The sequence below is a fragment of the Vidua macroura genome, chromosome 24 (assembly GCF_024509145.1).
Source record: "Vidua macroura isolate BioBank_ID:100142 chromosome 24, ASM2450914v1, whole genome shotgun sequence".
Taxonomy (NCBI): domain Eukaryota; kingdom Metazoa; phylum Chordata; class Aves; order Passeriformes; family Viduidae; genus Vidua; species Vidua macroura.
Window position 1 is genome coordinate 4,428,787 of NC_071594.1, and position 12,591 is coordinate 4,441,377.

The window sequence follows — 12,591 nt, forward strand, 5'->3', positions numbered from 1 at the left end:
CCCACAGCACACACAGGAGCTCACCTGCTCCGTGCCCAGGCTGCAGGGGAGATCAAACACACCCAGCAGCGACACACCACGCCCAGTAAGAACCAGTCAAGAAAGATCCGACCTCCAAACCGAGCTCTACCCAGCAGGCACCGCTGTGTCCCTGGGGAGAGCTCCAGAGCTTCGATCTGCAGCCCAGAAGAGCCCTGGCAATGGCCAGTAAATGCAGAAAGTCGATTAAACCTGACAGCTCAGACTGAGGCTGTGGAGAAGCAGCAACAGGAATGTGCCTGACTCCTGCAGGAAGCTCGAGGGGGGGTCACATTCACCTGCTTTGCTGCTGCAGGGCTCTCGCTGAGGATGCAGAGCCCTCGGCAGCTCCCGTTGCCCCCAGAGCTCGGCTCACATGGCCTGGCATGTGTGCAGCTCCCGAGGAGAGCCGGCGGCTCCGGGGCTCTGCAGGGAGCATTTCACAGTCACTGCATCCCTTCCCCACTGCCCTGCCACTCGACAGGAGCGTGGGCAGCGAGTCATGGAAAGAAAAATGTGTTCAATGCCTCCTCCTCCTCCTCTTCCTCTTCCTCCTCCTCCTCCTCCTGCTGCCCTGGCCTGGCTGCTGCCCCCAGGCACACGCAGGCATGTGGAAATCATTGCCTGGAGAGCAGCGCTGCGTTTCAGCAGCAGTGCCAGGGCTGGGGTGAAAGCTGGCTGCTAAATCGAGGAGAACTGGGAAATGGGGCCGTGCTCCAGTGCCCAGCCTGCCACAGCGGGAGCTGCTCGCTGGGGAGGGCAAATGAGCCCAGTGGCACAGCCCAGCCCGGGCTGTGGCTGTGCAGGTGCTCAGGGACACCCTGATTTAACAACAGCCCCCCCAGCTACACCTCGGGTGGGTTCACGGACTTGGGGAATGTCGACCATAAAATGGTTTGGGTTGGAAAGAACCTTAAAGTTCATCTCATCTAAAATTCCACCTCCCACTGTCCCAGGTTGCTCCAAGCCCTGTCCATCCTGGCCTTGGACACTTCCAGGGATGGGGCAGCCCCTGCCAGGACCTCCCCACCCTCCCAGGGAAGGATTTTTCCCATCCATCCAATCTAAACTTCCCCTCTTTCAGTCTGAACCCATTCCCCCTTGTGCTGTCACTCCCAGAAGGGGCAGGACTGAAGGAATTTTGTTATTCCCATTTTAAAAGCGGGTGAATTGAGGAGCAGGAGAAATGGGGATGTTTGGATATCCCTGTGCCTGTCCCAGAGCTGAGGGAGCTCCTCAGGGTCTCCCTGCACATCTCCAAGCCCAGATCACTGCAGACTGTTCTTGTCCCACGCTGGAATTGGCTCTCTGCGAACCCCAAACTGCCCTGAAACCACTGGAAATCACAAAATCTACATTCTCAGTGCTGTGGGACACAAAATCCTGTCCCCAAGGTGCCCAGCACTGCTGACCACGAGGCCGACTGCAAACCACTGAATCCAGCAGCATCTCCTCTGAATTTCGCCCATGGAGCATCACCATAACAACAGCTCCACCAATCCACACCAGAGATCCAGGCCCTTAGCAACCAGGAGCTGCCAAATTGCAAAACAAAGTACAAAAAAAAAAAAAAAAAAAAAAAAAAAAAAAAAAAAAAAATCTGCACCAAGTCCTTCCTGCACGGTCCTGCTGTGGGTGTGCAGAGCTGCAGTGGGCAAAGCCAGGAAAATGCCCAGAGCACCACAGATCCAGAAAGTTCTGCCCCAGAAGGCGCCAAAGCCTCTCTTGTGGTGCTACTGGAGGGTTTGGCCTCTGTTTTTGGTGTTTCACTGCGTGGTCCCCCTCCCAAGGAGGGAAAGCTCAGCGCACACAGGACCTGAGCTGCCACCCCTGAGAGCTCTGGTTGTCACCCAGCCCTGGCACCTGCAGGAACTGCTGTGCCTGGCTGTTTCCTGGTGTTTTCAGCAGCTGTTTCCCAGGGGTTAAACCACCCCAGCAGTTTCAAAAGAACCAGAGTTTGCTCCTGTGAGTGAACCTTGTCCCCTGTCACCCTGCTTGAAGCGCGGGGAGGAGATAAGCTGTTTTTTCAGGGAATGATCCATCTCTCCCGCTGAGTCACTGCCAAACTTCCCCTTCCCAGGCAGGTCACGGGGTGAGCTGGAGCTGAACGCTGCGGGGAAGGGCTGAGGGAGCACACCCAGGGCTCTGAGCTGCTCCCTTGTGGGAGCAACGGGCACCGAGGCTAAAGTCCTGCAGGGAAATGTGTCTGAGCAAACCCAGCAGGTCTTTCTCCCTGCCAGGGCACACCAAACACACCAGCAAAGGGCTTGGTGCTTTCCTGCTGGCACAAACTGGGAGTCCCTGCTTGGACAGGGACCAGCAACACCCAGGGGTTGAGAACAGAGCACAAATGGGATTTCCAGCCCAAAACAGCAAGACCCTGTTAGCAGGAGGCAATGCTGCAGTGGGGGAGGTTTTGCTGGAGGATAATTAAGATTTTCTGAGCCTTTGGCTGTAGGGATGCGTGGGTGGGTGGGTGGGTGGAGCAGGAGGAGCTGTGGCAGTGGCTGGCACTGCACAGCAGGAACAGCTTGGGTGGCACCAGCAAGGGACTCCCTCACTGCTGGCTCACACAGCCTCAGGATGCTCAGCCAGCATTTGCAGCTTGACTCGCAGCCTGCCCAGCTATTTTCAGCCCAAACGAGGAATCCAGCCCGGCTCTGGCTTCCCAAAACATTGGTGCAGGCATAAACTTCAGCAGGCATTAGAGGGATGATGGATGTGAGAACGTTTCCAAAAAAGAGAGCCAAGGACGGGCTGGGGCAGCAGGGCTGGACGTGGGAATGGTGAAGCACTGAGGAGAAATCCCTGGGAGGGCAGGAATGGCAGGGATGGAGCCGGGAAAGACTCTGGGCCGAGCTGGGAGCGGGGTGGGCACTGTGCCATGCTCACTCCCGTGCCAGCCCAGCTGTGGTGTCTGCAACGTTCGGGAATTTAGGAGGCAGAAGGCCACGGGGGGCCACAAGCCCCTGAACAGGAACAGGAACAGGAACAGGAACAGGAACAGGAACAGGAACAGGGGTCCTTTTCCCTGTAAACCAAAACTCACCCCCCCAGCGTGCTGATGTCTGTTCGGAGGACGCGTTTGGCACTGCCGGGGCAGCCTGAGGCCCTGGAGGTGGCAGCTTGGGGCTGGGAGACATCCTGCATTCGGAATTTTAGGAGGCAGAAGGCCACACGGGGCCACAGACCCCTGGACACGAACACCAACCCTTTTCCACGGGAAACAAAACTCCCCCCGCAATTTCCTGATGCCAGTTTGCAGGAGGTGCTTGGCACTGCCAGGGCAGCCCGAGCTGGAGGTGGCGGCAGCTTGGGACTGGGACACATCCTGCGCCGTGCGGGGTTTAAGCTGCTGTTCCCCACCCCACGCCTCCCATCCCGTGTGACATCCCCAGCTGTGCTGGGATAACTGGGGAATTGGAGCAGATGGCAGCGGGGCTGGCTGGGAAGAGGGAAAACCTCACCCGCATCTGTCGCTCGCTGCGTGCGCTGTGTCCTTCCCTCTGGGAGGGACAGCTCCGGGACAGGGGATGCTGCCGGGGCTGGTGCAGCAACAGCAGCCCCAAAACACTCCCGGCTGGAGGCCGGGGGCTAGGGGAGGTGACAGAAACGCGGTGGGTGACCCACGGTGCGCTCAAAGCAGCAGCGGCACCGCGTGGAGCTCGCGGTTCCTCTTCCCTGAGCTCCTGAGGCGCCTCGGGGTCGCTCCTGGACTCGTCCCAGCAGCATTTAGGGGACCTCAAACGCTGCTCCAGCCTTTTCCCTCCCCAAGGAACCCTCACAGGCTGCTCTGTGGTGGTTCTCCCCAAAAACACCACAAACAAAAGCGGCTGGAGCAGGCAGGGCGGACAAGGACCTCGTCCCCTCCTTCCCTGGCGAACACAGCGTGGCAGCGGCAGAGGGCACAGGAATTCCTGCAGGAGGGAGCTGGCACAGCCTGGCAGGGCTGGCAGGGCTGGCAGCTGCCCACGGGAAAGCCTCGGCATCCCAGGGACAGCACAAGGCTCAGGGGCTGCTCGGGCTGGGCACGCAGGGAAAGGAGCTCGCAGGGTGGCCAGAACTGGTTTGAACTGGTGCTGAGGGACACAGGGACACAGGGACACGGGGACATGGGGACATGGGACACAGGGACAGGGGACGTGGGGACATGGGGACATGGAACACAGGGACATGGGGACACAGGGACATGGGGACACACGGACACAGGACATGGGACACAGGACATGGGACACATGGACACAGGGACACATGGACACAGGGACACGGGGACACGGGACACAGGACATGGGACACAGGACATGGGACACAGGGACACGGGGACATGGGGACACGAGGACATGGAACACAGGGACGGGGACATGGGGACATGGAACACAGGGACATGGGGACACAGGGACACAGGACACGGGACACATGGACACAGGGACACATGGACATGGGACACAGGACATGGGGACACACGGACACAGGGACACAGGGACATGGGACACAGGACAAGGACATGGGACACAGGGACACATGGACATGGGACACAGGGACATGGGGACACACGGACACAGGGACACATGGACATGGGACACAGGACAAGGACATGGGACACAGGGACACATGGACATGGGACACAGGACATGAGGACACACGGACACAGGACATTTTTCCCTGGATCGGGGCAGCTCCCATCACTGGCCTTCCCCTGGAGAAGGAGCTTTTTCCCCGTGTCCCTCCTTGACCCTGCCCAGCTCCTTTCCCCAGCCACGGCCACCCCCGCCTGCCCTTCCCCTGCTCCAGGCTTGTCCCCTGCCCCGCGGAGATGGCGGCAGTTTTTGGAAAATGCTTCCACCTCGTGGCCCTCTGGAGAAACGCGAGCCCGGGAGAGGCCGGGAGCTCCCGGAAAACCCAGCCGGGCACAAGCGCGGCCGTGCCACCCTCTCGGCTCGCCCCGCTGCCCTCGCCCAGGGCTGCCCGGTGCCCCCGCTCGGCTCTGGGTGCTGCGATCCCGCCGGATCAGTCCCCAGGGCTGAGGAGGAGCTGGAGGAGCCCGTGGTCAGTCAAACCCAGTCCTCCCAGTCCTCCCAGTCCTCCCAGCACACGAGGGCTGGCAGAGCTCAGCCGGAGCTGCCAGGGGACAGCACCGCGTCTCCTGCGGCCCCTCCTGCGCGGGCAGCCGGGGTGGGCACAGAGGGAGAAGCCTCGGGCACACTTTGGGAAGCACCCGGCACCTCGTGGCGTTCAGGGCTTCACCCGTCCCGTGGAAATGCTGCAGGGAGGAGGATCACAGCCCGGTGAGGGTCCCTGTCCCGATTGTGCCACCAGCACAGTCAGAACTGCTGGGAAAGGCTCCTCTGCTCCACTGGGGAGATTCCTGATCTCCAGTAATCCAGGAAAACACCGTCGGCTCTCACACAGGTCTGGTAGGACACTGGGGTCTCATGGGATCCCAGAATCCCAGGATGGTTTGGGATGGAAGGGACATGGAAGCCCATCCAGTGCCACCCCTGCCAAGGCAGGGACACCTTCCACTGTCCCAGGCTGCTCTGTCCAGCCTGGCCTTGGGCACTGCCAGGGATCCAGGGGCAGCCACGCAAAATTAAAAGAAGGAATTCCCTGATGGAATCTGCTGTCCCGAGGAATGGGCTTCGCTGGGCACGAGCAAGACTCAGCTTTATTTTGTCACATAAACCAATTGCATTTTTAGCATGTTAGAAACCAAAGCCCATGAAGACGGCGAACCCATTTGCCAGCCTCCTTTTTTTTTTTTTTTTTCTTTTTGCAGAAACCCACCGGGATTGTTCCCTCTGCTGCCAGGGGGAGGAGCAGAGTGCCCTGAGGGTGCTGCAGTGGGGTGGCGGAGCGGGACCCGAGCTGGGCTCACCCCACATCCTACCCGAAGAGCTGCTGCTCCCTGCAACCCACCCGAGGGGTGCTCCCGGGAGGATTCCGCACTGAAGTGACATCCCCGCTGTCACAGCCACATGGGGATCCTTCCAGAGGACGCCACCAGGCTGCTCTTGTCCCGTTTGTGGCCCAGCCGCAGCTTGAGGAGCGTGCGGAGTGACCGGAATTCCCGAGAGGAATCGGGAATTAACGCCGGGGGATGAGCAGCCCTGCGAGCTCCGTTTGTGTTGTTGGGAGTGGCGGTGCCTTGGAATCACGCAGGGAACTGTCAGAGGGGTGCACTAATTAAAAAAAAAAAAAATTGTAAAAATCCTGGATGTGGCACTCGGTGCCAGGGTTTAGTTGAGGTGTTGGGGCTGGGTTGGACTCGATGATCTTTCAGGTCTCTTCCAACCTGGTGATTCTGTGAATTCTGTCATTTCCCATGGAATAAAGGACCTCAAATTTCACAGGAACAGTGGGTTTGGCTGCAGTGGAAGCTCTCCCAGTGAATCTGTCCGTGTTTGCAGGGAGCCCGGGAGGGCAGCCCTGCGGAGAAAACCTGGATTCTCCGGTCGCTGCTGCTTGAAACATTTCACGGGGCAAATCCTGACAGGTAACACGTAGGCAGGGCTTGAAAAGAGGGATAGCCAGGCTCCTCTCCCCGCGATCTCAGCTGCCACAACGCGGGGAGAGGCAGCTTTCAAGGCGGGCGGGACTCAGCTCCCGCTCTCCTGGCCGGGGCTCAAGCGAAGCGCTCCCCATTAATGAGCAGGAAGTCGGGAGCGGTGGGATGGGAAGAGCTTTGTTCAGCCCATACGGACACTTGGCACGCCAGGACCTGCCGGGGGTTAATCAGAGGCCTGCTGGAGCGCCGTGAGGAACCTGCCAGTCGCCACACGAGCCGGCGTGCCGAGGAAATTAAAACTCAGGCACCATATGCCGCGCGTCCCCGGGAGGGAGCGGAGCGTCGGGAGTGGCGTCCGCATCTGCCGGGGGCAGGTGCGAGCTGCGGGAGGGGCAGCCCCCGGATAGAGGGAGTCGTTCCTGTGACTTATCCCTGTGGGATAAAGGGAGTCCTTCCTGCGAGTTATCCCTGTGGGATAAAGGGAGTCCTTCCTGCAGAGTTATCCCTGTGGGATAAAGGGAGTCCTTCCTGCAGAGTTATCCCTGTGGGATAAAGGGAGTCCTTCCTGCAGAGTTATCCCTGTGGGATAAAGGGAGTCCTTCTCGTGGAGTTCAGTTCCTCGGGATAATGCAAATCCTTTCCCCGAGCTTCATCCCCCGGGATAACGCCCCCCTTTCCCAGGCTTATCCCCCCTCAACCCCGCGCCTCCTTTCCCAGGGTTATCCCCGTCAATTACATCCCTCCTTTCCCAGGGTTATCCCCCTCAATTACATCCCTCCTTCCCAGGGTTATCCCCGTCAATTACATCCCTCCTTTCCCAGGGTTATCCCCCTCAATTACATCCCTCCTTTCCCAGGGTTATCCCCGTCAATTACATCCCTCCTTTCCCAGGGTTATCCCCCTCAATTACATCCCTTCTTTCCCAGGGTTATCCCCGTCAATTACATCCCTCCTTCCCAGGGTTATCCCCCCCAATAACCTCAATAACGCCCCTCCTTCCCAGGGCTGTCCCCCTCAATAATGCGAGTCCTTCCCAGGATTTATCCCCTTCAACCCCGCTCCTCTTTCTCCCGGGTTAACCCTCTCAACCCTACCCCTCCTTCTCCCGGGTTAACCCCCTCAGCTCTGCCCTACTTCTCCCGGTTTAACCCCCTCAACCCCGCGCTCTTTCTCCCGGTTTAACCCCCTCAACCCCGCGCTCTTTCTCCCGGGTTAACCCCCTCAGCTCTGCCCTCCTTCTCCCGGGTTAATCCTCTCAACCCCGCGCCTCCTTCCCCTCCTGGCGGGCCCCGGGCGGGCCGGGCCAGCGCCGGGGAGCCGGGGGGAGCCGGGGGGAGCCGGGGGGAGCCGGGGGGAGCCGGGGGGAGCCGAGGGGAAGGATGACACATGTTCAGCCCAACCCAGCGGCAGAGCAGCCGGCGAGGCAGAGCCAATGGCTGCTTTTCACGCTCAGCGAGCGCGTCCATCTCGCCCCACACCCTCGAGTCCTTAAGTTGCAGCTTTCAACTACCTCGCTGAGCAGAGCCGAGATGCTGCTCAGCGGGAACAGAAGGCAGAGCCTGCTGACAGGTAGCCAGCATGGACCCTGAGCCCGCCAGGGCCGGCTGCTGAGACAGGTATGTGCCTTCCGAGGCAGGGAGCCGAGAGTAATCACATTTGGGATGCAAACTCGGAGCAGACTTTAATTTTCCAGCAGGGGGAATATGGAAATCTGGCTCCCTCGGAATGATTCATCCCCCCCCTTCCCCAGCGCCGCCACCTCCCCGCCCCCTGCGTGCTCTCCCCGTCCCTCCCAGCACCGACACTTTGCTGCAGTCTCTCCACCCGGGCGCCTTCGTTTTGGGGGGTTTTGGTGCTCCCCGAGCGTGGCAAAATCGGGAGAGAGGAGAGCAGCAGGACAGGGTGGTCCCTGTGAGCTGGGTGGGCTCTGGAGCCAGGCACGGCCAGGTTGGCTCATTCCAGGGATCCCGGCTGGTAAATCCATCCCTGGAGAGCCAGGTATGGCCAGGTTGGTTGATCCCTCATTCCAGAGATCCCGGCTGGTAAATCCATCCCTGGAGAGCCAGGCATGGCCAGGTTGGTTGATCCCTCATTCCAGGGATCCCGGCTGGTAAATCCAACCTTGGGGAGCCAGGTATGCCCAGGTTGGCTCATTCCAGGGATCCCAGGTGGTAAATCCATCCTTGGGGAGCCAGGTATGCCCAGGCTGGCTCATTCCAGGGATCCTGGCTGGTAATTCCATCACCGGGGATCCCTGCTCAGCTCACGGGAGGATCCAGGGGCTCTCCCAAACTGGAGCCTCTCCCTGAGGAGAGTCTGGCACCCGGCACTCCCTGGGGAGGGAGGGCAGGGGAGGGGCAGCGGTGAAACGGGGCCGTGGCAGAGTTAAACTCCCCTCTCCACGGGTTTGACGCTGGAAGAGGACCCTGACCCAGCGCTGGTTGATGTCACCTGTGTCACCTGTGTCCCCTGCCCTTTGGGGAGAGGGGAGGCCTGGCTGTGCTCCTGGCTGTGCAAAGCTCTGCTGCGCTGCGGGACATCCTCTCCTCCGGCTGGAGAGACCCGACCTCCTGCTCGGGGAGTCCCCACACGCAGCCGGGAGGCAGCGGGGGGAGGTGAGGTGGCGCTGGTGCGGCAAAGCCCTGGTCTGGTGGCAGAGCAAAGTGGCTTCTCTCGCATTTCCCCGTGGGAGGTGTCCCGGGCCTGCTGCTCCCGCGGTTTCGGTGTTTTTTCAGGCTTGTCAAGGGGAATTAAAGCCAGGGCAGCTGCGGGGATCCTCCCGGCACGGATAGCAGGGTCTGCCCCCCGGGAGCTGGGAAGGGCTTCTGTGGTCCTGGGAAGGAGAGAGGAGCCGGCCGGGCACTCCCTGGGCTCGGCGTTGCCCCGGGTGGGCACGGGGCAGGTGCTGGGTCGGGGCTGCTCTCGGTGTCCCCATTTCCCATTTCCACCCTCGGGGCGGATTCCTGGCTCTGTGGCTGGGGAATGTTGTCCAACAAATCCTTCCTGGAGTTGATGCCATCAGGTGGCGCCTGGGAATAGGCAGCGTCGCCGAGGGGGTTGGGAGAGGGAGCACTCGTAACTGTGAGCAGCACATGGCACGGGAACGGGGACAAGGGACACCCAGAGATCCTGGGGCACAGGGAACGGGGACAGGGGACACCCAGAGATCCTGGGACACAAGGAACGGGGACAGGGGACACCCAGAGATCCTGGGACACAGGGAACGGGGACAAGGGACACCCAGAGATCTTGGGACACAGGGAACGGGGACAGGGGACACCCAGAGATCCTGGGGCACAGGGAACGGGGACAGGGGACACCCAGAGATCCTGGGACACAGGGAATGGGGACAAGGGACACCCAGAGATCCTGGGACACAGGAACAAGGGACAGGGGACACCCAGAGATCCTGGGACACAGGGAACGGGGACAGGGGACACCCAGAGATCCTGGGACACAGGGAACGGGGACAGGGGACACCCAGAGATCCTGGGACACAGGGAATGGGGACAAGGGACACCCAGAGATCCTGGGACACGGGGAATGGGGACAAGGGACACCCAGAGATCCTGGGACACAGGGAACGGGGACAGGGGACACCCAGAGATCCTGGGACACAGGGAACGGGGACAGGGGACACCCAGAGATCCTGGGACACAGGGAACGGGGACAGGGGACACCCAGAGATCCTGGGACACAGGGAACGGGGACAGGGGACACCCAGAGATCCTGGGACACAAGGAACGGGGGGGTGGGACACCCAGAGATCCTGGGGCACAGGGAATGGGGGGGTGGGACTTCCAGAGGCCCTGTGACACAGGGAGATGTGGCATCCAGAGCCCTTGTGACATGGGGAATGGGGACAGGGGACACCCAGAGATCCTGTGACACAGGAACAAGGGACAGGGGACTCTCAGATCCCCTGTGACACAGGGCGATGTGGCACCCAGAGCCCTTGTGACATGGGGAATGGGGATAGGGGACACCCAGAGCCCCTGTGACACAGGGGACAGGGACACCCAGAGCCCCCGGTCACCCCATCTCACACATCCCAAGGTGACACAGGCAGGCTTTGGTGGCACTGGGAGGGATGTGTGGCGCAGGCACAGTGTGGACATGGCAGGAGAAGCGTGGAAAGCTTTTCCTCTCCGTTTTGGCACCAAAATCACGATTTTAATTACAGCCCGTTTCAGGTTTAGCCTTGTCTGGCGCGTGGCTTCAGCCCTGTCACCTCCCTGGCGGGCTCTGTGTGGGTGGCTCCGTGTGACACAGGTCCCCAGAGGAGGGACCACGTTTTCTGTGCAGTCTGCAGAGCTTTTGTCCTCCCGGGAGCACCTCTGTGGTCAGCCAGAGGTGCAGAGCAGAACGTTCCTCTCTCGACTCGAACCTCGTGTGGGGCTGCCCCAAACCCGGTAAAACTGTCCCGAGCCAGGGCTGGGATCCACCTGTCCCAGGTGTGGCACTTCGGGAAGCTCACCGGGAGAATCCAGACACTGCAAAGCCATGGAATGGCAGTGGGAACATGGAGCGAGGCACAGGTGCAGCCCAGACTCACCTGTTCCATCCCAAATCCCACCTGTGTCCCAAATCCCATCTCCATCCCATGTCACACCTCCATCCCACATCACACCTCCATCCCAAATCCCACATCCATCCCAAATCCCACCTCCATCCCACATCCTGTCTCCATCCCACAGAATTCTGTGATTCTTTTATCCCACCTGTATCCCAAATCCCACATCCATCCCAAATCCCGTCTCCATCCCAAATCCCACATCCATCCCAAATCCTGTCTCTATCCCAAATCCCACCTCCATCTCAAATCCCACCTGTATCCCATATCCCACTTTCATCCCACATCCTGTCTCCATCCCAAATCCCATCTCCATCCCAAATCCCACCTGTATCCCAAATCCCACCTCCTGGGCCATGGCTCGGGAGCAGCAGCCGGGGCTTTGTCCCCCCCAGGACACGGCCCAGGGCCCTCTGTCCCTCAGGGATCGCCCTCCCACCCCTCAGGGATCGCCCTCCCACCCCAAAGCGGCAGCAGCCCGAGGGGACAAAGAGCAGCACTGGAGCTGATGGTGCTGAGGGACAGGAGTTGTTCCCAGAAATCCCAAACCCAAGAACATTTCTGCAGCTCAGCTGGGAGCAGAGAGAGCTGGGCATGGAAAGAGCTGCTCAAACTAAGGCAAAAGCACCTCTGGCTTTGCATCCACATTCACTCAGCTGCGACTTCACGTGGGGACAAAACTCCCAGGCTGGGCTCCAGCTCGGGGGCAGGACCAGGAGCGGGGGTTTGGGCACAGCCTGGCTCGGCTCCCGTGGCTCTCCTGGTGCCTTGGGAAGGCTGAGCTGGAACAGAGACTGGACAGAGCTCAAGGATAAAGCAGGGATTTATTAAGAGGCCTCAATGGATCCACCTTGGGCAGCACAGCCCAAAATGGTCCCAAAATGCACAAGTGGCCACGGGGTCTGTCACTGTGATCAGTTCTGCTCCATTTGCATGTTGGGGTTCATTGTCCCATTCCAGCTCCAGCCCATGCAGTCCCATCCTGATTGTTTTCCTCTCTCCAGCCCACGGTGTTTGTGCTCTTGGGCTGAGATTTGGATCATCTGTCCTTGGTCCCCAGCTGGGGAAGGAATTGTTTTGTCTCCCTGCTCTGTGAACAGATCTCACCATCCCCTAATGTGAATCTCAGATCCACACACTAAAGCAGCTCAGAATGGGGAAATAGAAAATCCCAAACCTGAGGCATCACTCCGCCGTGCCCGGAGCTCATCCCAGGGGTGGCAGAGCTGCGGCGGTGCCCAGGCTCTCTGTGCAGCCGGGATCTGCAGCAGCAGCAGCCCCGGCACAGGGGAGCACGTCCCCTGTTAATCAGCATTTAATTAAAGGACATGCTGACATTTGGAAATCAGAAACAAGTCTCCTGTGTGGGCTGCCTCTCTCTGCCGCTCGCCTCTTCTCTGAATCACTCCCTGACATTTTGCCAGATTAGGATGTGACTCCTTCTCTCTCTCTCTCTCTCTCTCTCTCTCTCTCTCTGCTCCTTTATAAAAATAAA

The 12,591-nt window shown here is 59.9% G+C and overlaps 1 protein-coding gene across 1 annotated transcript in view; it reads left to right on the forward strand.

The window, feature by feature from the left end:
- Positions 1-8,060: 8,060 nt before the first annotated feature.
- Positions 8,061-12,591, forward strand: part of BLACAT1 (BLACAT1 overlapping LEMD1 locus) — a 31,036-nt gene continuing 26,505 nt past the window's right edge. Inside the window, exon 1 of the mRNA XM_053997980.1 lies at positions 8,061-8,139. The gene's annotated coding sequence lies outside the window, so the exon portion shown is untranslated. The remainder of the gene's footprint in view (positions 8,140-12,591) is intronic.